Source organism: Leptinotarsa decemlineata, unplaced genomic scaffold (genome assembly GCF_025532065.1).
Source record: "Leptinotarsa decemlineata unplaced genomic scaffold, Ldec_3_MD MMD2_tig00026282_RagTag_RagTag, whole genome shotgun sequence".
NCBI classification, from domain to species: domain Eukaryota; kingdom Metazoa; phylum Arthropoda; class Insecta; order Coleoptera; family Chrysomelidae; genus Leptinotarsa; species Leptinotarsa decemlineata.
This window is the reverse complement of record NW_027412668.1, coordinates 12,583,742-12,608,852: the sequence shown is the minus strand read 5'-3', so window position 1 is coordinate 12,608,852 and position 25,111 is coordinate 12,583,742. Positions and strand designations below refer to the sequence as shown.

The 25,111-nt window shown below is 33.6% G+C and overlaps 1 protein-coding gene across 2 annotated transcripts in view; it reads right to left on the bottom strand.

Annotated features, from left to right (window-relative positions):
* The window catches only part of wge (BAH domain and coiled-coil containing protein winged eye), a 277,971-nt gene extending 261,908 nt beyond the window's left edge, over window positions 1-16,063 (bottom strand). Inside the window, exon 1 of one of the 2 annotated variants that reach the window (XM_074179834.1) lies at window positions 15,716-16,063. The gene's annotated coding sequence lies outside the window, so the exon portion shown is untranslated. The remainder of the gene's footprint in view (window positions 1-15,715) is intronic. The other variant, XM_074179832.1, reaches the window with a different exon arrangement.
* Between the last annotated feature and the right edge of the window lie 9,048 nt (window positions 16,064-25,111).

The window sequence follows — 25,111 nt, the reverse complement described above, 5'->3', positions numbered from 1 at the left end:
TCCTTTCCTTCCACTCTCGCCAACCAATCCTGTCTCCATACATGTATCTATCATTCACGTACTCTACCGTTTCAGGCTTCCCATAGTCACAGAGGCAGGGAACTTCCGGATCCAGGTTGAATCTTGCCAAGTATCTCGGACAGTTCCCATGTCCCGCGAGCAGTTGGACAACCTTCCGCGACAGATTCAATCCGATTGTTCTACAAAATCTGTAGAACAGTCGCCCAGTCGTACCTCTCTTTTATCCTTTATCTCTCTTCTATCTTACTATGCGATTTCATCGTGTGCCTTCGCGTTTCCTACATTAGGTTCATCATGTCTCCTCTTCCATGTGATCTGGGTACGTACTCCCCTAGCATTCCTCTCCTCAATCATCTGCCAAATCTTGATGCTTGTTTGCTCCTCACTCACTCGATCGCAATCAGCTCTGCCTCGTTCACGCTGCTTTATCCGGTGATCCTTTCATTCCCTGGTGTCCATTCATCCTCTCCACTTTTTCCCATTCTTTCATCCTCAACCCTCGCTCCGGCATCTATATATACTTCAATCATTCCTCCGTCCTCCATCTTCTCCAAGAACGCCCTTTGCAACCATGGGAGTATTCTATCTTCTCCTTTCACTCTATCCTCGGTCTTCCTTGTCCTATTCACTCTCCATCCTTGCTATCAGGCCCATCCTTCTACCTGTAATGGCGCCATTCCAGTGATGACACCAAGCGCAGCCGTTGGCGACGTCTTGTAAGCCCCACAAGAGGCCAGCAGGAAGGGCTTCTGTGCTGCGCTCAACTGTCTCTTCACCCTGCTATCATAAACCCTATTCCCCCCCACCTGCACTCCATACAGATACGCAGGTTTGGTTATCCTTTCATATATCATTCATACACCTTCACTGTTTAGCCCAATGTTCCTCCCAGTCCACCACCTCATTTTCCCTGCCAGTTCGCTCAATGTTTTCCTCACTTCCTTGTGATGGTCTATGATCAGTAGTCCTGAGTCCACCACAATTTCGAGGAACCTAATGCTCGCTCTCATCTCAATACTAACTTCTCCCATTCATACCTAAGACTGGGGGTCTTTCTTCCTTACTAGTTGGTATGTACATACATTCCGTCTTCCTTTAAAGTGAGGACAGACATAACCTTCAAAATCTCGAACAGAAAGGGAATCCAGCTACCTTTTCAAAAATACCACACACTTGACTTTTCTTGTTAACAGTTCACGAGAAAACAGTTTAAAATGTTGAAAAACTGGAAATATGGCTGGTAACGTAGTTGAAGACGGAAATTTTTGAGAAAATAAAAAGATTGTTACTTTTCTGGTAGGCAGTCGATAAGTAAAGAATTACCTTCATACAGGTAATCTTATTGATTGGTTATCCTTTAATACTCAACTTGTAGAAAATATGCAATTTCATTAAAAAAAATCGAAGTTAAAATAATGCCTTAGTGGAAAAGCTAGGCATAGTGTTGCAACTCTTCTAATAGGCCCATTTGAAATAGGGTCGATCAGGGCTGATATGATACAAAAATATACACTTTTCACTATACCTAATCATATACATTAAGCCATTTTGAAAAAATACTGGGATATATAATTCGTATTGGTTAGTTTATTTATGGGTGCACAAAAAATGTAGTTGCAGTACCAATGCTGAAAAAAAAATAAAAACTGTGTATCATAATAACCCCACCTGGTGGGGCTAATTTGATACGATGATGGGGCTTAAGTGATACATCATTGTATTTCATTCAATATCGTCAATGAACGTAAGACGAGCTCTGGGGCTAATGTGATACCAGTAATTTTTTCGAATTTTTGCCTTCAGCCATATAAAAGATACAAACCTGTCTTGTTCATGTTTTTTCCACTAAAAAAAACTCCTTTGGAAAAAATAACTAAAGCACCGTTTATTGAAAAAACTTAACATTTTTAACATTCCATAATTTTTTTAGTTTCTTGTATGAAATTATTGAATATTATAATATTCAAAAGTTGAGTTGAAAATCAGTTCTCCTCTCCTTCCCAAAGCAGGTTCAGCAAGTTTTTCTACCACATCTTCATTTTCAATAAATGACACATCTTCCGGCTCTTTCCAACAAAAACTGTGGCATCTTCATGCACCGGGAAAAATAATTGAAATCTACCGCGGAATTTTCATTTCGAACGAAGAAAATTACTTCAGTTTTATTGAAAATATACTCTCTCTATTGAGTAATTCACATCCCCGAGCGTAATTTCAGTGGGCAATGTACTTTTCATTGAGAATTAAATATTCATCTAATATATGTGTGAAATCATAACGTATTATTTCATGTGAAGAGAATTACTAACTGGACGATGGGTATTCCCCCTTAGTGAAATGTAAATTTTCGCCATCTCTTTTTTGAATGTAAAATTACGCTTGTATTTGTGAGCGATTATTGTATTGTTCATTCTTGTCTACAGAAGTGCATCGGTTTGTCTGACGTGTGCATTAGAATATTTTGTTGTTGGTGAAAATAAGTAAAGAAGGTGAGTACATTTCTTGTAAAATTTCAATAACTAGTCCAATAAACAGATGAATTCATTGAGTTTTCTCGTTATGCATTATAGAGTGTTTTTTTATTACAAGTATATCCTAACCTCACATCGCGAATTATTTCATACTATATGGAATAGTACAACATATTTTAACTGATTTTCAAATAATTACAGAACATATATTTGAAAATGTTTGTGATAATTACTGAATGGTATTGAGAAAAAGAGAAAAAGAGATATACTCGATAGCAGTGGCGTGACTCATCAGTGACGCCGTATATGCACGATCCATTTTAAAAATGAATTTCGATGAGTGATAAAGTTTCGTATTGGTGGTTGCAAATATCGGACAATGTTAAATCGTAATTTTATTCACCTAAAAAATATATGAACGTTTTATTCGTATCTCTCATAATTTTGGATGAATTTGAGTATTTGTGATTCTTATTATTGAACTTGAAAACATTTTTGCGATGGGAGGCAAGTTGAAACTCAAAATTGAAGGAATCGAGAAACACTTTAGGACCTTTAGGAAAAATCTAATTTTTTATTTAAACGGTTGAATATGTATCAAAAATTTTTGAGAAATATTAATATTGAAGTCAAACTAGTAGTAGTTTTTCTCTAGGAATGTGTGTTCGTCAACTTACTGTGTTTTTAGATTTCTAAACCTATTCATTTGTTGATATTTCATTTCTCTTTTAGGATAATAACAGCAATTGAGGAAAAAAGAAAAAGAAATATTACTTTCATTTCTCTTTCCGAATAATACCACCATGAGCAAGAAAGAAAATGTGTTGATTTGAAGAATGGTTTTTTTATTTTGTACTGTTATTTGACTTTTTTGAAAATGAAAAAAAAAATCATTTCAAGAATGTTCATGAACTTATTTTGTATATACATATTTTTTTTAATATATCAATGAGTAATATGTCTTGTGCATTCAATTATTATCTAAATTATGAGGAAAAATGGCCACTTAGGAGTCAAGAGTCAACATCCGATTGAGGTATCATTGTCTTCAAAACTACTCTGAATACGGACCTTCTTACAACGGAATATCCCAAGGTAATATAACCCGTAAATGAAAAGTTACAATGTAAAATTTTATCAGAGTATAGAATTCCACTGTGAAATTATATAAAAGTGTAAAATTCTACTGTAAAATTCTGTCAAGAGTGTAATATCTCGATATAAATTTATATCGCAAATTTACCCTATAAAGTTTTATTTCAACACAAAAGTACACTCCAAATGAAAAATTACACTGAAAAATTCCACACTTGTCTTCGGGGTAGAATTACAAAATAATATTCCGCATGGAATGTGAGATCACACACGAAAGTAATTTCTCGCTAATAAGGGCGGTAATTAAATTGCCACCGGTACCGGTGGAAAATTTTTTACCAGTGTGTGTCTCCTTTATTGGTGTGAATTTTACTCTTGGTTCACCAGCTTCAATATCCATAACTTGACCTACGTAATGCAACACTTTCTTCTTGGTTGCAAATTTAACTACAACCCAGTCATTGATTCTAGGTGTAGTATGTTGGTCATGCATGTCACTACCATTGCAGTTTCCTAAAGTCTTCTCAAATTCCAAGTCTGACTCTTCTCCCTGCATGGCTTGTATAATGTCGGAATCACTGCTATCCTCATCTGCAAAATCAATTTCACTTGGGATATCTGATTCGCTGTCTGACGAAACCGTTATTTTCTTACGCTTCTTTTGTTTTCTTTGTTTTTCCTGAATTATCTGACTCTCTTCCTTGTTATTTCGTCTTGGGTAGCATTTTCCGCTGGTTGGGTTTCATGGGTGCCTGATGTGGTTGTTTTCTTATGTTTCTTATTGACTCCTCCCCCTAGTTTTTTGGGTCTTTTTCGGCTTTCTTTCTCTTCCATTTCTTGTTTCTATTTGTGTTCCGCAGCAATGCACTTTTCACTAGTAACGATTGCTGCCGTTGAAGCTAGTTTCTTTCTGTTTTTTTTTGGAGCAACGGTTTTGTTGAGTCTTTGTAGAAGCAAAGTCTCAAACGAACGAGGGGTACTTGGAGTGCTGATTATTGGAGTAGAGGAACCAGAGTTCCTGTCTGTATTTAGGCTGGCTGTGACTGATTGAGATAGACCAACTGAAGATCCACATTCTGCTGAAGTAGAAGGTACTTACGCACCATTTTAACACATCTTTTTTTATATGTCGAATAAGTTTTTTAAAAAATACAATCACACACTAAAACCGTTAGCACTATCCAAACAGAGTATAGAGCTTGTATTTGTGATTTACAGGTGGTCCTGCAACAAATCAAAACAAGTTGAAATCCAAGAAAGTTACAAAAACTAAAAAAATGCACAATTTTCAAGTTTTTGCAATATCAAAAAGGCCCCTTCAGCTCTATCACAATAGCCCCAATGTTTGTATCAAATTAACCCCCTTATTTGTAACAAATTAGCCCCCTATATGTGACGTCATATATTTCGTGATAAAATTACCTATTTTGAAGTTTTCAAATGTAGAAACTTAAAGCTATCTTCCCCCAATACGGGTGGCGCATAAAAACATTTCTACCTCAATAAACAACGGAGTTTGAATAAAAGTTTAGTCAGTTACTGAAATTTTTTTGCTTAAAAAAAATCACTGCTGATTATTTATTTTTTTATTGTCCACTTACCATGCAATAATGAGAAATTCCGTTATGCCCAACAATAATAGAATGTATTACTTGGTCAGTATTTTTTTTTACTATTTTTGGCTCAAAGCACGTAAATAATCATATTAGCCCCAATTTTTATGGTGTATCACATTAGCCCTGAGAGACCCTAGATATTTTGAAAAAAACCGTTTTGGAGATCAGATCTCATTATATATGACTCGACTAGGCCTGAAAGATTCCTACTGTTGAGGATAAACAGTATTCAATTGTTTATTTTTGAAAATCTGCACTGAGCTGTATCTATACTCCAGAAATGACAAAAAAAGATCATCATTCATCATTTCTATCAGAAAAGTTTTGAGAAAACGTAAAAAAATACCAAAAACAAAAAAGAATTATATTCAAACATCATATCATACATAAAATTTGAAAAAAAAATCGTGGAACGCAAAAGAGGATCAATCACCTTCATCGTTATTCAGTCATTTATTTTACGACCTCCAGAATCTAGAGCAACCTGTTATAAATAGAAAAGCATCAATATTAATCATTTCCATTATAGAATTTTCCACAGCCGGAACAAAAATTCCAGAACCGACCAAAGGTCATTTGAATTTCAATCAACATTAGGTATTTACCTTCATGTCATGACCTACAAAATATGTTATCAAAGCAAAATAATCACTGAAAAACACATGAAAAAATGACGAAAAATTTGATACATTAAATTTTCAGTTCTTATCAACATCATTTTGGTAGGTAATTTACAACCTACAAAATAAGAGTTTCGAATGAGCCACAGAGTCAATTACTCTTTTTTTTTATTGACATAAATTTCTCAAATAAAAAGTAAAGTCATTTCTTCAAACATTTATTTGATTCTCGTTGACAAATCAAATAAATTAAGTTTTTTTTTTTTTCATTATATAAATCAATATTTCATAGGCTATTTTCCAATTGCAGTGAACAACATTTCAGAACGTAAATTCAGTTACTAATCAATCTCATAATAGAATAGAAGTGTAACTGATCACTCTCTATACAAAGAAGATATTTGAAAAAACCAATATTGGGAGTCTTTACTAACTCAAACAATGGTTTTTAGAATTTGTATCTATTTGTCTGTGTTTTGTGCGTGCTTATCTCAAAAACGACTTTACCGTTTTGGGTTCGATTTTCAACAGCCAGTTAGTTAAGGCTTTTTGACTGCCAATTCGCCACCTTGAACAGGTGAATTCTGTATAAATCGTTCTCAATTACTGAAGAGAACAATGAAATTCATAGCGATATCCAATCTCGCCATACCCATTGTATTAAATTCATTCCCAATCCAACTCATGTTCCCCTAGGCTAAAATCTAACCCGCATAATTCCTGTGCTTCTAATCGAGGGGCCCGACCCTAAAAATACCCTCAGGCTGAACATATTCACCCTCAACATAAATAAGCACTTTAAATTACAAATTAAAAGGTCATTCCAATATACAATTTTTTTCACCATGAGACGTATCAATTTCAATGCTAACAAGAAATGATACTTGAGGTGTGAAATTTGCCAACTGGTAATATTGCAAAGGTAATGAATTAAAATTGTATGGAAATCAATACGTGCTTGCTTGAAAATAAATCAATTCAAATTCTAGTTATTATTTGTGTTCAGAGAATACTACGCGGAGTTCATAACCTGAATTCAGTGGATCCAATAACTATGTAAATCATTAAATTTGTTATAGTCCGTATTCAAAAACACTTTATTGTGAGATTTTCACTAAACAATTTTACAAAAACGCAACACGTCTTTCGCCATACAGTGGCTTCTTCGGGCGTGTTTTACTAACTATATTCTACATATTCAATGCTTAATATACCTAATTTTACAATATGAAGTACCTACATTTAAAGTAGGTACCTGATTTTCACCTAAGTTTGTAATGAATTAAATTATCTAAGCTTATGTCTCAGTTGAAAAAATATTTACTAACGAGGAGTTATTCAATTATAATCGATCATTCAGTAAATTACCCGAATTCCTGAATCTATTGATTTCTAAACATTCTAGAAGATTGAGTTTCAAACTCTTCTCTTCTAAATGTATTCATGATGGAACTCATGTTCTTCTGCTAAAAGGTGGTTTGCAAATGTGGAATTGATCTTTCTATTTACAAAATATCGACCAATTTCATCATATATTTATTATCTTCGTTTTCACTAATATTCATGTTGAGTATCTGTTTCCTAATATGACTGATAACCAGCCCGTTCAAAGCTTATTGTTAATTCATCTGAAAATGGAACTTTTAACAGGTGATGATCAACTGGATTGCCAAACCTGCGCCAAAGTAACTGAATATTATAAGACACCAAGTATAGCGGAGGCACTAGTCAATCTAATACTAACACTGATGATCTTTAAACATGGCTCAACCTCTGACAGAAGCACCAAACTCGTACGAAGGTTCCAAATAGAGGAACGCTTCAATTTAACAGACCACTATTAAGTATAATCTTCATGCAGTTATTGGTCACTGTGGTTCTGGCGTTGAATCTGGCGTTTATATCTTTATGAAGAGAATTTGAATAGCGATAGATATTCGCATATAATTAGGAATGCGGTTGGTGAATACATAAGGCATGTTTCTGAACAATACCGTTTTAAGTTATGGTATCAGATGGATGGAGTCCCTGCACATAGTACTGATACCGTTGCTGGATTGTTGAATGGAATGTTCGAAGATCAGTGGCTTTGCTACAATGAGCCATTTAAATTTTCCTCCTCGCTCTCCAGACCTGACGCCACTGGACTTCTTCATCTGGGAATATATCAAAGAGAATGTTTATGCGGATCCTGTGAGTGATGAAGAAAACATGAAACGAAGGGTTCTGAGAGCTTTCAATAATTTGATTCCTGACTCTATACAGAAAGCTACAAATAGTGGTATGCAAAAAGGAATATATTCTTGTTTAGAACAAAACGGCTATGTCTTTGAACATCTGTTGAATGAACCACAATATTATTTGAATTTAAAGAAATTAAGTTAAATTCTAAAACTGAAGTAAAATCTAACCTTAAAAAATATAAACAAAATAAAATTACTGTATTCGATGTCAATAAACAAAGATATAATTCATCTCTATGATAGTATTTTATTTCAATCCATCCATTTTCATGTTGAGTTACCTTTTACCAACGACAGAGTTAATATTAGTTCAGTTGTTTCCAAAGCTTTCTTGGTTTGGTATTGCTTCGAATGATTTACATTTCAAATATTTCCCAAAATCAGATATATCTTGCCAGGGGTGTATTTAAGGTATAGGACATTCTCCATGAATTTGATATCTTTTTTTTTTCGAAGTATCTATCCAAAAATAATAGAATAGTGTTTCCATTTGAAAAAATCATGTTTCATCAGTTTTCTCGATGTCATGTTTTAGGTGGAAATTTTGGCCACCCTGTAAATTATTTTAGAAAATTCTATGGACCTGTTCATAACTTGATACTGAAGGTGTGATTCTGTGAAATTTCTGATTTTCAAATGTAACTGTCTATGAGTGATGATTTTTTCGGAGTGGTGCTGCAACTGTCAAATTTTTAAGAAAGAAATTAATATCTCGGAAACTAACAAATTTGGGTATAGGCATTGTTATACAAAATGGTCCTAAAATGTGCTGAGAAATTAAAAAATGTAATAAAATACAGAGTGTTCCATTTGAAATAAGGAAGTTGCCCTCGACTTCCGGTATAACGGAAAAAGACCGGAAGTTGATAATATTTTAGTTGACAAGGCCATTTTGTAAAACCCACTAAAACAAAATTTCAAAAGAAATAATTTTTTTTTCGAAACAAATACTTTCATATAAAGACTGAATTATACAAAAAACACTTTTCTCTACTTAGTTTGTATTCCAAACATTCGTTATCGAATTAAATCAGATATCATTCACAGGATGTCTACAAAATATACTAAATGAAAGGTAAAAAATTTCACTTACAGGGAACACTGTCATCCTCACTGGTAGACATCGATGTTTCGCCATAAGACACTTGCCTTAGGACTCTTCAGTACCAAACTTTTTTTCCCAAAAATTAATCACTCCCAAAAATGTAACCCTTTCAATATACGTAATCTCTTTTCCGATTCACTCCTATTCAAGAATTGGCATCCAGTTACCTCTGAGGAACTTTCAGTGGTTATCAAATCAAAAACAAATATATGAAAACCGATAAAATATATTTCTTTTATTATATTCAATATTTTTGTATTATTTTATAATTTGGCACTTGATTTGATACCAAGTAGAAAAATAAAGAGGATGATATTATTCCATAGAGAAATTTTGTTGGATCGCCTTTTGAAAATAGCCGAAGTTTCACAACATTTTGTACAAACTTAACATTGGAGATACACTCTTCAAAATTATTTATGTGTCAAAAACTGAAAACAATAACATTTTTTGTGAAAATTTGTGTGTTAAATTTTTGTTCTGCTCAAGGTTGTTACGCTTCAAACCACAATAAATCCATTGCCGCACATTTCCATTATTTTCATTTCTGTATAATGTTTGGATCGCCTTTTTTGATTACAACATTCCCAATTTTCCAAGGACATTTCACAATCTCGCAACCTCGCTAGCTATCGATGCAAAATGCTAAATTTATTACATTTCAAACATACTTTGGAGTATTTTACTTGAAAGGGGAATATTTTTACGGAAGATCAGTTTTTGGGAAATAAGTTTTTTGGCTTTCCACTTTTCCATCTTCATAAAAAAATTGTAAATATTTATCAATGATTCACGTTGTCGTTTTAGTCTGTATCATGGAGATGAAGATGGAGAAATAGAAAAACAAAAATCTTTTTTCATATATTGAAATCCCTGACAGTTTTTTGAACCCACGTATATATTTCGTTCATATACCCCTGTTAAGCTACTTAGCAGAACCACTTTGAATTTTTATATTTATTTTTAGGCCATAACAGGAGGCTGATTTTGGGCTAATTTTGTACTTATAATTTTGTGCTCTTCATTCAACCAAAGAGAAAAACATTTGATAGACTACGTCATAACTTTAGGCTCCTATTGCCGATTTTCTAAGCGTGGTATTTTTAATTCGTGAATTCTGCCAACTTCACAGTTAATAAAATAGAAACCCTTCATATTTTGTTAAATTTGAACTTACAATGATTTTTGGCTCATTTTAGGCTCCTTTATTACAATATTGAAGATTTTTTCCCGCTAAATTTCTCAATATATTTCAATCTCACATAGTTGGAGAATATTTTCGAAAAATTATTTCCGGATTTCATCGCGTGTGTCTGAGGCAATTACGAGTGCCATTATCTAAATATTTATTTCAGCCAAGGGGGAAACAAATGTTTGATATCGTAATGACGCAGCCTTAAATGAGCCTAAAATTGCTGCAAGTTCACATTTTATAGATTTGGTTCTACCAGTTTAACGGTAAAATTATATAGCAGAACTCACAGATTTGAAAAACCTCTGGTAGAAGTTCATTATATCTCAAAATGGAGTGCAGTAGATTTGCGAAGAATAAAAACTCAAAGTCGTCTCCACAATTTAATGTCACCATCAGACGTTAGAGCGGTAAAACCATCAATCAGTACATGTTTCGAACTTATATAGGTTCATTATCAGCTAATATTTAAAATAAACTCTACAATAAAAGAAGAACAACCTAACAATAGTTAATACAATGCAGTATTTTATTTATGTAAGTATTTTTATACTGCATTGTATTAAGTATTGTTACGTTGTTCTTCTTTTATATAGGTTCGAAACATGTACTGATTGATGGTTTTACCGCTCTAACATATGATGGTGACATTAAATTGTGGAGACGACTTTGGGTTTTTATTTTTCGCAGATTTGAAAGAAAGCAACGCTTAGAAAATAATGCGACAGGGGCAATAGACAATGGCCTTGTTTGCTTTACATCTCCACTTTGACAAAATATTTCGGTTTCCACTGATTTTCCATTCCGTACTCCACCTTATATTTGTGGAGTATAAGATGAATGGAAATTGGTAACACTCTCCATAATGATAGTTATAAACTTTTCACAATAAATTTTATTTAAATCGCGTTTTGCTACACAATAGCATCATCAGTTACTACTATCAGTTACTACTATCAATTACTACTTCCATCAGCTAGTAACTAAATACAAAAATTCAAATCTGACAGTTCATAATTTCAATACCTATATGCTCGATAAGTAGAACTATCGAAAAATAAAATTGTAGATATTATACTAGTTTTGTTCTGCACTGGGAATATCAGTAGATCAGTATCAAGGTTGGTATATGAGAATATGGAAAGGTACCTATTGAAGATACAATTACCATATCTGTATTTTGCCGTTGTAAACATATCTCATGATAACAGGCCAGCTCATATTTCACTATTCGACATATTTTGACACTATATACAATCTACTAACACCCAAGTTAGATATGAATGTAAAATATCCTGAGAAAATTAATCTTGGGAACATTTTTAATTGGTTTCAGGAAGGAAACCAAGTCCACAGGAAGTGTGTTTTACCGCAAACACTAATCTACTTCTGATTACAATAAATTGCATATGATTTTCCAACACAAATAGAATATAAATGAGAAAACAGCAATTTTTAAACGCAGATTGTAAAAACGCAAAAATATATTATATTTAAACGGTTTCTGAAGGGGGCACACACCGAAAAAAAGATTTCTCATTTTTCCGAGTATTTTTCTTTCATATGAACATTCAATGAGACAAAAACAACATGGTTACAAAACCTGAATTGAGTCACTTTCACTTTGGCATCATTTGGTTGATACATATTTTCAACAACAATGAATAAACACACACTTTTGTAGAAGAAATGATTGGAAATATTATGAAAGTCCAAGTTTTTGAAACAATTTCAATCAAGTCCTTTCTAAGACCTTTGACCGTGTTTAGCATGAGGGTTTGCTATGACATGAGGGTTTGCTATGGCTAACGCTGGTGTTCCCCAGGGATCCATATTTGCTCCAAGCCTATTTTTATTGTATATCAATAACTTATTGAAAAAAAAAACATGAATCCAATATATTGATTTGCTAACGACACCACACTTGTCTTGTCATTCCATTTGGATTCCAGGACATCGGCTACGGAGGCACATCTTATTCCGGTGCCGGTAGAGGTGATTTTGAATTGGAATGGAAGTAACCAGGTTCAATTCAATTCCACAAAAACCCAGGTATCGGTTTTCTCCAAGAGGATAAATGTCTCCGAACCGGATTTGATAATGTCAGGTCAGACAATTCCTTTTTCCGCTTCGATAAGTTTGTTGGGGGTTAAAATGGACACCAATATGTCTTGGCACAATCATGTCGCAGGAATTTCAAAGGCTGCTTCTCAAAAGCTTGGAACACTGTTCCGAACCAGAAAACTGTACACACATCAGCAACTTTTCATGCTTTATAAAGCTCAGATCAGACCGTCTTTGTAGTATTGTTCTCATGTATGGAGCTCTGCCCCCAAACATACCCTGAAGTTGCTGGATACCTTGGATGACTTGGTAGCCTGGAACATCGAAGAAAGGTTGGATATTTGTCTCTCCTCTATAGATACTTTCACGGGAAGTGTTCAAGTGACTTGACACATTTGATTCCACCAAGAGCTGTACATATCAGAAATACGCGACGGATTGTGGCTGCTCATCGTTTTGAGGTTCAACTCAGTATACATCGAACCACACTGTTAACAACTGCGTTTATGTGGAATAAACTTCCTGAGAACGTTTTTCCAAATGGATTTAATCTCCAGAGATTCAAATCCAATGTGAATCGCTACTTAAAGATTTTTCTGCAGTGCTACTGTTTTGTCCTTAAAAAAAGGGAAACTTCCAAGTGTTATGTATTCGCATGCAATTTTTTGTAGTTGTCACTTTGGAGTTTCCATATTTCCCTATACAGCCTGAATTCATCAAAATGCAAACAAAAGTGTTTTTGTATCTGACGTTGAAAAAGACTCCCCACCCAATATTTAGTATACCACTTTGTGTTTCAATTGATTTATTGTTTACATCTAGGTATGCTATTTTTCGATATTTGGAAAGTACTTACAAGTGCTCGTTGCTTGAAATTTCACACTTGTGAATTCTCCATCATTTATTAGTTTTATGGGTGAGTTACTTTAGTGGATATATTTATATCGCATTCAATTCATTTACTGAGAGATCTACCTTGTGAAAAAACGCATTTTGAAAAAAATACATTTGATTATGACGTTAGAAACAAATTCATCCAGATTTTAAGCCTATTGATTAAATAACACATATCGAGTTTTAAGTTTTAATTTTTAGTGTGACGTCGATTTCAATATCGTTATTATATTGAATTCCTAATTAGTTCCCAAATGAATTCTGACTTCAAACTTGTAGGGTCATTCGTGGTCGAGTTTGGAGTTATTCAGATGCAGCAAAAAAGTGGGGCTTTTGTGACACATGTAGAAATTTACAATGTTGGTTTAAGTTATTGAAAATTACAGAGAAAATATCTGTAACTAGTAAATTTAATATTACTCCATTAGGAGCTTCATATTGTGGACCACACCATGGCAAATAATCAAATAAGTAGGTAGGTATTAGGTAGGTAGAAGTATTGATGTTACTTTGTTATTTTATAAAGAAAAAACGTTTTGTAACCAAATTTCAATTCAGAAAGTTTGGAGGTGTATCAAGTCTAGTACAGGAACGATGTCTGTTTTAGGAAACCGTTTCAGAAACAATTTCAAATGAAATTGAACGAAAAACAGAAATCAAATAAAAACAAATTGATTCAGATATTATTATTCCAAGTGAGTATTAACTTATGTCCTGCATTAAATGTAAGTATAATAATTTTATATTTTAATCAATAGATGAAGTATTTAGCAGAGGAAAACAGTTACCTAAAACAACACTACCCAATTTCAATGTTTTTCTTGACATTTTGAATGTTTAAAAATGAAGTAATCAAATTTTGATGTTTTATTAGTTATTATTTTAATCATTATATTTAGAACTTAGCAACCAACTGATACTCTGAAAAGGTAAGTAAGTGATAAATTAATGCTTTCAAAGCGTATGGTAGCCGAGGTGTATTATAATTTCTGTAATATGTCTAACTAGCTCAAACATACTGAGTTGAGAAGCTGTATAATACTTCAGCTTCTATGTATATCATATCTCATCAGAAGAAGCTAATTTGATACAAAACTAATTTTATTCTAGATATCCCTGAGGTAAAATGATGCCTCAAAAATCTAGACATAGTTTCGGTTCCAAATGGTTCATACTTTCTTTATGTCATCTTCTAATACACCTGAACTCTAGCGTATTTCTATAAAATTAAGATTATTATGTCAGTAACGGATGGTTCATGATCCCAAAGCCGCCAAACCTACATCATTTTATTACAAATTTATAGCTAATACTAAAAAATCTGTTTTTCCGTTAATCAGCTGTTGCCCCCATAAGAACGACAACTCTCAGAAGTTGAGAAACTTGTGCGAGCTAAGGACTAACAAGGTCTTACCTTTTAACGTGTGATTCCTAACACTGAATACTAAATAATTATTAGCTAGACTGGAAGAGTAGCCCTTTTACAGATATCTGTTTATCTAAGTAGGTGTTTTTGAAATTTTCTTTTCAACTGTTTCAATTTAGATAACTGGTTTATATTTACTACATAATCCTTAGAATGTATGTAACAGTGGCCTGAAGCTAGAATAGATTTCCTAATACCTGTCACAATTACTTATCATCTCAAATGAAATGGTTAAGTATGGTAACTTCGGATCTAGAAAAAAGTCTCATGTGGTTCCAGAGTGGTTCTAGTAGGCCAAGCTTAGGTCTTGATGCATTCCATACATTAAATAGTCAAATACATAATTGACTGATGGGTGAATTACTTTATCTATACCGGTAAGTAGGTATAAACCTCGGTATGAACTGCAGATGTAAAATGTGAGTAATAAACTGAATACATGTCATATTTCACAATAAAACTAAAACTGATACTAAGTGAAGATACACGAATCTATACTGGAAGAATATGACGATCAAAAATTAAATTTTGTGTTTTGAATTAACGTTGAATATGGCAAAAAAATTTTGCAACAACGCTTTGTAAATTACATTTGACAATTTTTCCAGAAAATGCTGTGCAGTGTAACGATGGTACACTTAACAATGAACTCCTGTAGAACTGTTTCATTTAAATGCGTAATAACTTGAGATATTGTCAACATAAAAGTGGAATAATAAATCGCAAAACAACAAACCTAAACATGCAGACGAATAAAAATGACATACTGAATATTATATAAAAAAGTTGTTTGAATTAGGAATACCTACCTATTTTTTTATTGTTTTTTTTATTGGGGAATTAAGTATTTGTCGATATGCACATGAGAAAAATATAAACTGGCAGGTAGGGGGCCACATATCATGTATGTATTTTGTTTGTAAATACAACACCCTGAACTGCCTAAATATTTCAATTCCATATTATACCTTTTCAATGGCTTCTCCCGAAATGTATTTCTGACCAGCACAATATTGTAAATTCCACAAATTCACTGTTCCACAACACAGTTAACAACAAATGTAACTAAATCTCACTTGAAATCATCCCTTTCGATGAATTCCGGTACTGCCAGTCAAGGTTTGAGAAACACAAACTAAAACACGCGTTAACACGAGAAACACACCACTGGTACTTCCACAAGGAATGACATTGTTATTTTTCGTTAAACGACCGGATCATGAACACCGATTTGAATTGTTTATATAAAATTTTAGCGGTTGAAATCGGCTTTACCTCATACGAATCATGGCGTTCGCTCACACTGAGCCGGGAAGAGGACATTTCTCTCTCGAGTAAACGTCATCGGGCAGACCCGGAATTCCTCGGTCCAAAGCTTGCTTTGCTCCAACTCCCTCAAAGTTGAACACTTCCCCAGCGAAGTTTTGCGGAGATATACGCCTATAAGGCAAATGTTAGATAAAGGCTATTTTGGTGTGCGCATATATTCGCGTTTGTTACGTTCTGACGGTAGATCCTAATCTATGTGGCTGATTACGTGAGGTAAAAATTAAGTGAGACAGTCTTGGAAAACGTGAAAGCCAAACTGAAAATGGAAATAAAATGCTCCCTGCTTTATTGAAATTTCGAAAAGGAGGGACTTTATTGTCAGACGTTTTGCTATATTTTTAGAATTACATAAATGTATAATAGGTATATTATGATGTAACAGTATGAACATGAATAATATGTTGATATTTACCTATATCAACGGCGTAACAATGTGTTTTGTAGATGGTGTGATTTTAATTGCTGATCTATGCAGTAACCTCTAGTACACATTGTATATTTGAGGGATTCCTACATTCTCTTTTCCTAGAGTTTTTACTATAGGTAGGTATATCTTTTACCGTCGGATTAGTTCCAAACTAAATACAACCATCAATCAAAAATAATAGATAGATAGATAGATAGATAGATAATCACGTTGTGAATATATACATTTGTGACAAGTCATAGACAGTTAGTACAAATTAGTGTGCAAATAGAGAGAACAATATAAAAGCAGCATTAATTATAAATTTTGAAAATCATTTACAAAATAGTTAACAAATAAAGAATCGAATTATAAAAAAAAGATTCTTAAATATTGTTATAAATAGTAACGTAAAAAATTAAGGCTACTTAGTTTAAATATGTACTTTCCATGAAATTAAGTACAGAATAAAAACAATTTCGTTTAGGTACTCTTTAATTTTTCATAATGACATTTCAAGTTCAAAAATCAAATGGAGCTCCAGCTATAATTCTGATGGCTTTTTTCTGCATGCGAAAAATTCTGATCGCGTAAGTTGATCTACCCCAAAGAAGTATCCAATATAAAAGATGACAATGAAAAAAGAATGATACGAAATGAGAAATGTTTTACGGCTCAATGCTCTTTTCAACTGGCGAAGTAGAAACAACTGTGTCGAGAGTTTCTTTACAGAGATGGTCAATATGTGATTTCCATCGAAGTGACTCATCTTAAATTATACCTAATAATTCAAGTTGAGCATTGATTGTTACCCTGGTATTAAAAGATATAGTTATTTTCTGAGTTTTTTCCTTCTTAAGTTTCAGTTTCTTGGATGTAAACCAGTATTCTGCTTTGTCTTCGGTTTCTTTGGCATTCACATGTGAATTTGAGATATCAGAATTTGATTGTAATATTGTGGTGTCATCGGCAAAGCAGATTACTATAATGGGTAGAAGGTAATAGAATATATCATTTATATAGATAACAACGAGGGATGGACCCAAGATGGTTTCCTGAGGTATTCCATTATTCATATATTTATATTAACTTTCAATTCAGAAAAAGTTATTAATTAACAAATTTATAATTAACGTTAAAATTGTGATAAAAATTTTTTGACTGCGGATTATTGTTTATTGATGTATCCCAACATTACATGAATTTTGTCATTCCTTAATATTTACATTTAAAATGTTTGAATAATTTTTTTTGTTCTTATGTCAGAGTGACGAAAGGCGCGGGGAAGCCAGACTACCCGCTTTTTGCTCTATTTTCAGAGCTCTGTAAAAATTATAAATAATCAAGATACAGTTTCGGGACTTTTTTTACGCAAATTCATTGATCTTTTCAAATCTTTTTGCAAATTTCCAAAATTTTGAAAATTTTCCAAGATATTGAGAAAAATCTAAACCCCCATTTTTTTTACTTTTTTTTCACTAACTTTTGTAATTTTTGTCGGCGCGTTTTCGGACCTTTCCTTAAACTTTCTAGGCAAAAATACGAATAGAATGACACCTTGGTCGTAATTTTTGGACAGGGCTGAAAAATGTCACCAAAAAAGCTAAATCGAGTGAGTACATGTGAACTAGGCTAATAGACCTTTCCTCTGATAAATTACCATTTACGTATACTGTCTGCTTTCTAGATGAAAGATGAGACTGGAAGAATTTCAAAGCTGATCCTCTGATACCATAAAATTCAAGTTTGTCTAGTAGTAAATGACGGTTTACACAGTCAAAAGATTTTCTCAGATCCCACAGTGTTGGAACCGTATGGTCTCCATTTTCCACGTTACCAATCACCTGGTGGATGACTTATTTTATTTTAATTTAAGTTCAAAGTTCGTTAACTTCAAGTGTGACAAATGGTTAGATTAACGAAAATGCATAAAATGGCATTTTTACAAATGATTGGTTACGGAGATAAAACATGAACACAACAGGAAGTAGATCGCCTGTTTCATGAGATATTTCATAATTTACCGCCCATATCTCAGGGAACAATAGGTAAGCAGAATAGAGAAGCAGTTTCGCGAGCTTGGTCATGTGTGACAGAGTAGTTATCATGAGCTCATGATAACTACTCATGAGCTCATGAAAGACAGTTTTGATAAAAGAACTAATTTTTGTGAACAAATGATGGGCATGTTGGATAACAATTTGATCCATAGAAGACGTTATGCTTTCTGATGAGTGTACTTTGTCTCTTAACGGTCATGCTAATCGGCAAAATTGCCGCTACTGGTGAACGAAAAATCCTCACTGGATGAGAGAAGAAAACACGAAATACCCTCAAAAGGTTAATGTTTGGGCAGGGATGGTAGGAAACCATATCATTGGTTCCTTTTTCATTGAGGAAAACAAAATGATGTGATTACAAGTTTAGCAAATTTAAATCCTGATCCAAGAAACCCTCGAGTTCCAGTGAATACGATATGATTTCAGCAGGATGGAGCATCACACCATTACCAAGTTAGTGTCCGGCAATATCTCGATACAACATTTCCCAATCGGTAGATAGGGAGGTGAGGATCGATTGAATGGCCAGCGTGATCACCTGATCTTTCATCATTAGATTTCTTTGTATGGGGATATGTAAAGAGCAATGTGTACAAAACTGAACCTTCAGATTTGAATGACTTAAAAGAACGAATATCGCTTGCAATTAGGTCGGTCACACCTGATATGTTAAATAATGTTAGAATACAGTTTTATTTGAGATTAGGATGTTGCCAAGACGTTCGCGGTGAACATTTTGAACATCCACTTCGTTACCATCCATAGTTCTTTTTCGTATTCTACATTTCATTACGTTTCGTATTACTTTTTAGTTTTTGAGTGTATTTTATTGGATTTCGGTAACCACATGCGATACTTGAAAGCGACACAATTTTTGAATAGAGAATGAAGAGACTTATATCACAAACCCATATTTCTCATTTGAAAAATTGGGAGTTGTACCTACCTGTCATTCGAAGGGGGTTGAAGATAGAGGTGGCATTTTTACGTTAAAGAATGTCAAATTATAGTTTACATTTGACGTGTTTCGGGATTTTTTTAATATGTACAGTAACCGAAATAATGAATTTATTCCATTTGGCTTTTACACACTGTATAATGCACAAGGGGTGTTCTATTCGACATACCTACTTTTATGAACTCATGATAAATATGCTGAAAAAATACGACAAACTTTTGGATCCAACACTTATAATCTACAATGGTATATATTTTAAAAACTAAATGAGGTCAAACATTTCACAGTCCCTTGAAAATATGAGTCACATTACTTCTAATCACGTCATTTTGGTGAAGCACGTACGATATTTCAAAAGAGGAGCCGTTCTGTGCAATGAACAGACGGAAAGGACGAGGGTTAGAATGTGACTTACGTAGTCATTTATCTCTGCTAGATTCGGTACTGAATTTCAAAGCGTTTATGGTCTATTTTTGCATCCTCATTTCACGTATTTGTCATCTCAGTGGAGTGAGAACTGAGAACGGCCCAGACAGGGAAAAAGCCTCAATTATAATTATGAGCACAAGAGAGACGAGAGCTAAGACGAATTATCTATTTCGATCTGACTATAACAAGCACATTGGTGTAGGTTAGGGGTGCGACGAAATTTATGTTGTCATTAAGCCGACAACCAGAAAATTGGGGTTTCCAAAACAAGTTGATGATTTAGTTCATTCTAACATTTGTTTAAAATTGAGTTTTCGTCCTGAGATGATCAGTTATTATGAAATGATCAATGTGGTAAAATCTGTTTCCCGTAAAACAGCATTACATAATATAATAAAACTATAACTGTCTCTACATGGAAGATATTTGACAAAAAATAGGTATTATCAGGGATCTTCAGAATACAAAAAAGTTATGTTAATGCCCTCAAAAAACTGTTGAATATAACCTACAAAAATACTCTTCAGTTGATTTGATTCAATCTTTGGTTATAGTTTGTGAAATCATTTTCTCATATATCAATGAGGATAGATGGGAACTTCTTGTTCTAAAAAAATCTCAAAAACCCGATAAAATAAAGTTCAGGTGATAGAAGTCGCAAGCAACAGCTATACAAACTATGTTCAAAAGTACGGTTAATCTTTTCTCAAGGAGTTTATTTTCTTATTCCTACTGTAGACGTTGGAATTGCAAGAAGAGTTTTAGACTTCTGGCCCAAACCAAAGCATTTATAGTTACTTCAAAGAAAGCCACTGAACAGTTGTTAAACTACAGCAGAGGTGACCTACGTTGTCTAAAAGATCTATACAAAATATTTGGACTGTCGGAACTATTTGGAAGGTGATACGAGTGAACCTTATACTTTATGTCTGAGAACCAGGTTCTCAATCTTTGACAGAGTTGCATTCTATTCTTGTCATCGGACATAAAAGTACCGGCTTCATTAAGCCGGATCCATATAATTGAACTCATTGGGTCTTGCCGCAAATTTCAAACCCCTACAAAAGTTTTTCTGAATTTTGGATTCACTTCTTTGTGAGTGAATAAGCTTGTTTTAGACAGGTAAACATAACACATAGAACGAATTCATGAATCACGATTCATCGCTTTTCAAATATTTCATAAAGTATTCGGTTTGTGATCTTCGGTCCCTTATTTATTTTTATGTTCTATCCTATAGTTCATTTTATCACTGAGGTTGCTTTGACCTGTCACGTTTCAGGAAAGGAAGAAATGCTTACAGTACTAATGCATATTCAACTAGTCACCCAATGTCTCGTCAGTGTTATTATTATTTTTATCATTATCCAACGGAATTGACTAAACTAAAAAAAGACGTTGGAAGACACACAAGATGAGATAACATGGAAAATATGTTCAAGATAAGAATTGATGAAGGATACGAATAAACATGGATATGGATGAAAAGCTCTCGAATTCTTTCACCATCAATGCTGGTGTTCCCCAGGGATCTATATTCTCTCCAACCCTCTTTTTATTGTATATCAACGACTTATTGGAAAAAACAAGTCATCAGTTCCCTACATTTTTAAGTCAAAAATATTCGTTCAAATCCCGCTCAAGACGCTACTGGACTTAATAAATTGAATCACGTTCGGGATGAATTAGCTTCTTAATGTTATAAGTACCATTGCCAAATTACAACAAAATTAGGTAAAGGATATTCAAGATATTCACGAATAACTTTTTTTTATTTTTATTTTAACACCCTGTACCTTGAGAACGAAGGATTTGCGGACCCATGTTTATATGAACATTTCGTCTTGAAATTACCTAAAGAATCGTCTGTTAAATTTATGGTACATACTTAATTAACACCCTGTATTAAATGCTGATATCACTAATATAGTCAATAGGGCTATTGAAAAAGTCAGATGAGGATGATTTATTGAAAATGGGTGGCAAAGAAGAACAAACAAAGGGATAAAAGAATTATAAAGGTAGATAGACTAATAATTTCTAATCAAAAATCTTATTTTAAAAAGTGAAAAGGAAGACCTCGCTAATAATGGATGAACACTATGAACAGTGTTGTAGAAGATATAAAACTGTTAGATGTAATGGACTGGAAAAAAAAAACAAAAGATCGAGGAATATGAAGAAGAATTGGGTTATAAATGAACGTTTATTTCTAAACCTTCAAGGCCTAGAAAATTGCTTCATTAGGGCAATGTCTATGAAACCCCATTGATCACTCCCCACCCGTAGGGTGAGTGATCACTGGGTCTGAGGAGCATGTGCCCTGAGTAGACGCAATGAACCAAGAATGACAGCCTTCTGCATTTGTCCGGCCAAACTTTCCGGTATGAATCCGGTATGAAACTGAGTTTCGAGACTAGAGAGGGCATCATTTCACCAAGGACACCAATTATAATCAGAACAACCTAACATCGTTTGGATAGAGTCTGCGTATTTTCTCTCGAAGATACTAGCCATCTTTTTCGATAAAAACTAACTGCCTTCTCATGGGTAACATCTCCCTCCCGATAACGTCTCATATAATATGAGTCATATTTAAACCAATTCATACAAAACAACAATGAATTAAACATTAATATTTCTCTTAAACCACTCTGTCTATTGGTGAACACCGTATGGAAATTTATTTGATATTTTTGAGTTTTTCGCGTTCGGACTTTTTGTTAGGTTCAGTATGTAGGGATGGTGACAAATGAAATATATTCACCACATCATTTTAAAGTAGAATGAAGCTACTGAAAATGCTGCGGAATCTTTTGATCATATTTTAATGAAACACAGAGCACTGTGAAACAAACATATTTCAAATGTTCATTGATATTATTAAGTACTCTGCTACTAGTAAATATTCCACTGTTCTTTTTGAGAATATGGTGAGATCCAAACAGACTTGAAAATATAGAGAGAAGTAATGATAGCAAGCATTTAATGGAATCCAATTAATTACAGTTAAAGATTAGAGACATAGATATATTTGTATTACATCCTGGTTGGGCAGCTGGTAGCATATTTGATAAAATCGGTGAAGACGTATATATCTATAAAATTTATGACAGTGATTTGGTTGGAAGAAAAAATGCAAATTAACTGTAATCTATAATCATCATATTTCAGGTATGACAAATAAGAAGTCTGATCAAGGAACAACCAGAAATTATAATGAAACTCATGGACATATGGAAGTAAAATGATTTCTGAAATATCTAGACATGCAAACAAGCAGTGTTGTTGTCAGATGATATTTTCTCGAAATTATCTAAACAATTTGATCAAAATCGAAGTTGTAAATGTTATTACTGATTGTTAAGTGAGCAACGACTCAATCCATATTCAAAAATTCCAGAATCTATTTGACAAGAAACAAAATAGTTTTATCTTGAATATGCAGAATAATCAATCATTCGTGAGAAAAAACGGTAGTTGATTTGTCCTCTAGGAAATGGAATATGAACAAAAAACTCGTATGAGCAAAGAATTGAATTTTGCAATTGCTCCAAAGACATTTGGAACAATTTTCACATATCAAAGTACAAAAAAAAACAAGTATAGAATGCAACTGAAAGGTTTATATTTTAGATATAATGCAACCTACCTTCGAACAGCACCCCTTTAATAATATAGTTAGGGAACTTACTAATTTCGTTATTCAATAATCATTTCTGATTATTTCTCATTAATATACAATCGATCGCTTCAAAAACACTTCACTAACTATATTCGAATAATTCCTCTTCCGTATTCTCTGTTTCACTATCACTGTCGTCATTTAAATCAATAATGAATTTATTTCCACCATTAATATGGAAATGTCCAATCTCCATATAGTCTTTTTCAACTAAAATTACTTTTTTAATCCTTTTCTTCCACTCTTCTTCGATAATATTAGATACTTCTTCAATTAGCTCGATTACTTTCCTATCAAATTTTGGAAAATTATTTTTACGCCTGATGCTTTGTTTCAATTTTTCCCAAATCAACACGATGGTATTGAAAACACAAAAATAGAAAGGGAAGTCTCAGTATGTTGTGTCCATACTTTTCAGCAATACTTTCATGGGCATATACTTTTTCAAATGTTTTTGTCTGTAAAACTTCAAGTAGTTGGTTTTTGGTATAGTAATCTTCAAAATATAAATTGTTATCCATAAAAAAATTCTGTATTTCATTTCTCCTCGAATTTTCATTCGGTCCTTTGATGAGCTGTCGCGAATGAGGAAGCGTTGTCAAGAACTATTACACTATTCGCATCCAAATTTGGGATCAATGTGTTTTCAAACCATTCCTCGAAAATATTAGCTTTCATGTTCTTATAATAGTCAACATTGCAGTCCTCAAGGTTTTTTCCACATAATTTTAAAGAATTCGGAACCCATCCTTTACTTCATCCGCAATGCGATAGATTAGTTGCGATACTTTGTTTGCAGGCATGTTAGGCGTACATATTCTCTAACCATCAACCCGCCTTTTCGTAACTGTGTCGTGAGTGTTATACCAAGTTTCGTCTAAATAGAAAATGTGCCGTTGTTCTTGTCTATATTCAGTTATTTGTTCTAAGTAAGTAGTTGTTATGCAATTCCACTATTCCTCTGCTTTCCATAACTGCTTGACGTTTGTTTATCATTTTAAATTCGAATCCTAGTTTCTTTGTCCAATTCTGAAGAGTTTTATCACAGCAGCTCACGTTATGACCGGAAGTATTCAATTTATTCCTTATGATTTCAGTTGTAGGAATATCATTGCTTTTGTAACAGTCGTATATTGTTTTTTTCGAGCGGTTCGGCGTGGGTGCTTTGTTCACTCACTCGAATTGACTGCCGTGTTGGTCGGTGGTTCAAGCCCTAGTCTGAACGATCGATCTTCACTTGCTATCGTCCAAGACGTTAAAAGGTAAAACCTCGTTAATCCTTAGCTCGCACAAGTTTCGACTTCTGAGGGTTGTCGTTCGTAGGGGTGCGACAGCTGGTTAACGGAAAAACAGATTTTAAACAGATTTTTTTTAAAAAGATGAACATGTAAAGATTTTGGTAATCCTGTGTCAAATCGCGTCTTGCGTTCATAAGGTTTGTTTTTAACTATTGTACGTACAGTTGAGAAAAAAAGTTTGGTCAAATCTGATATTGCT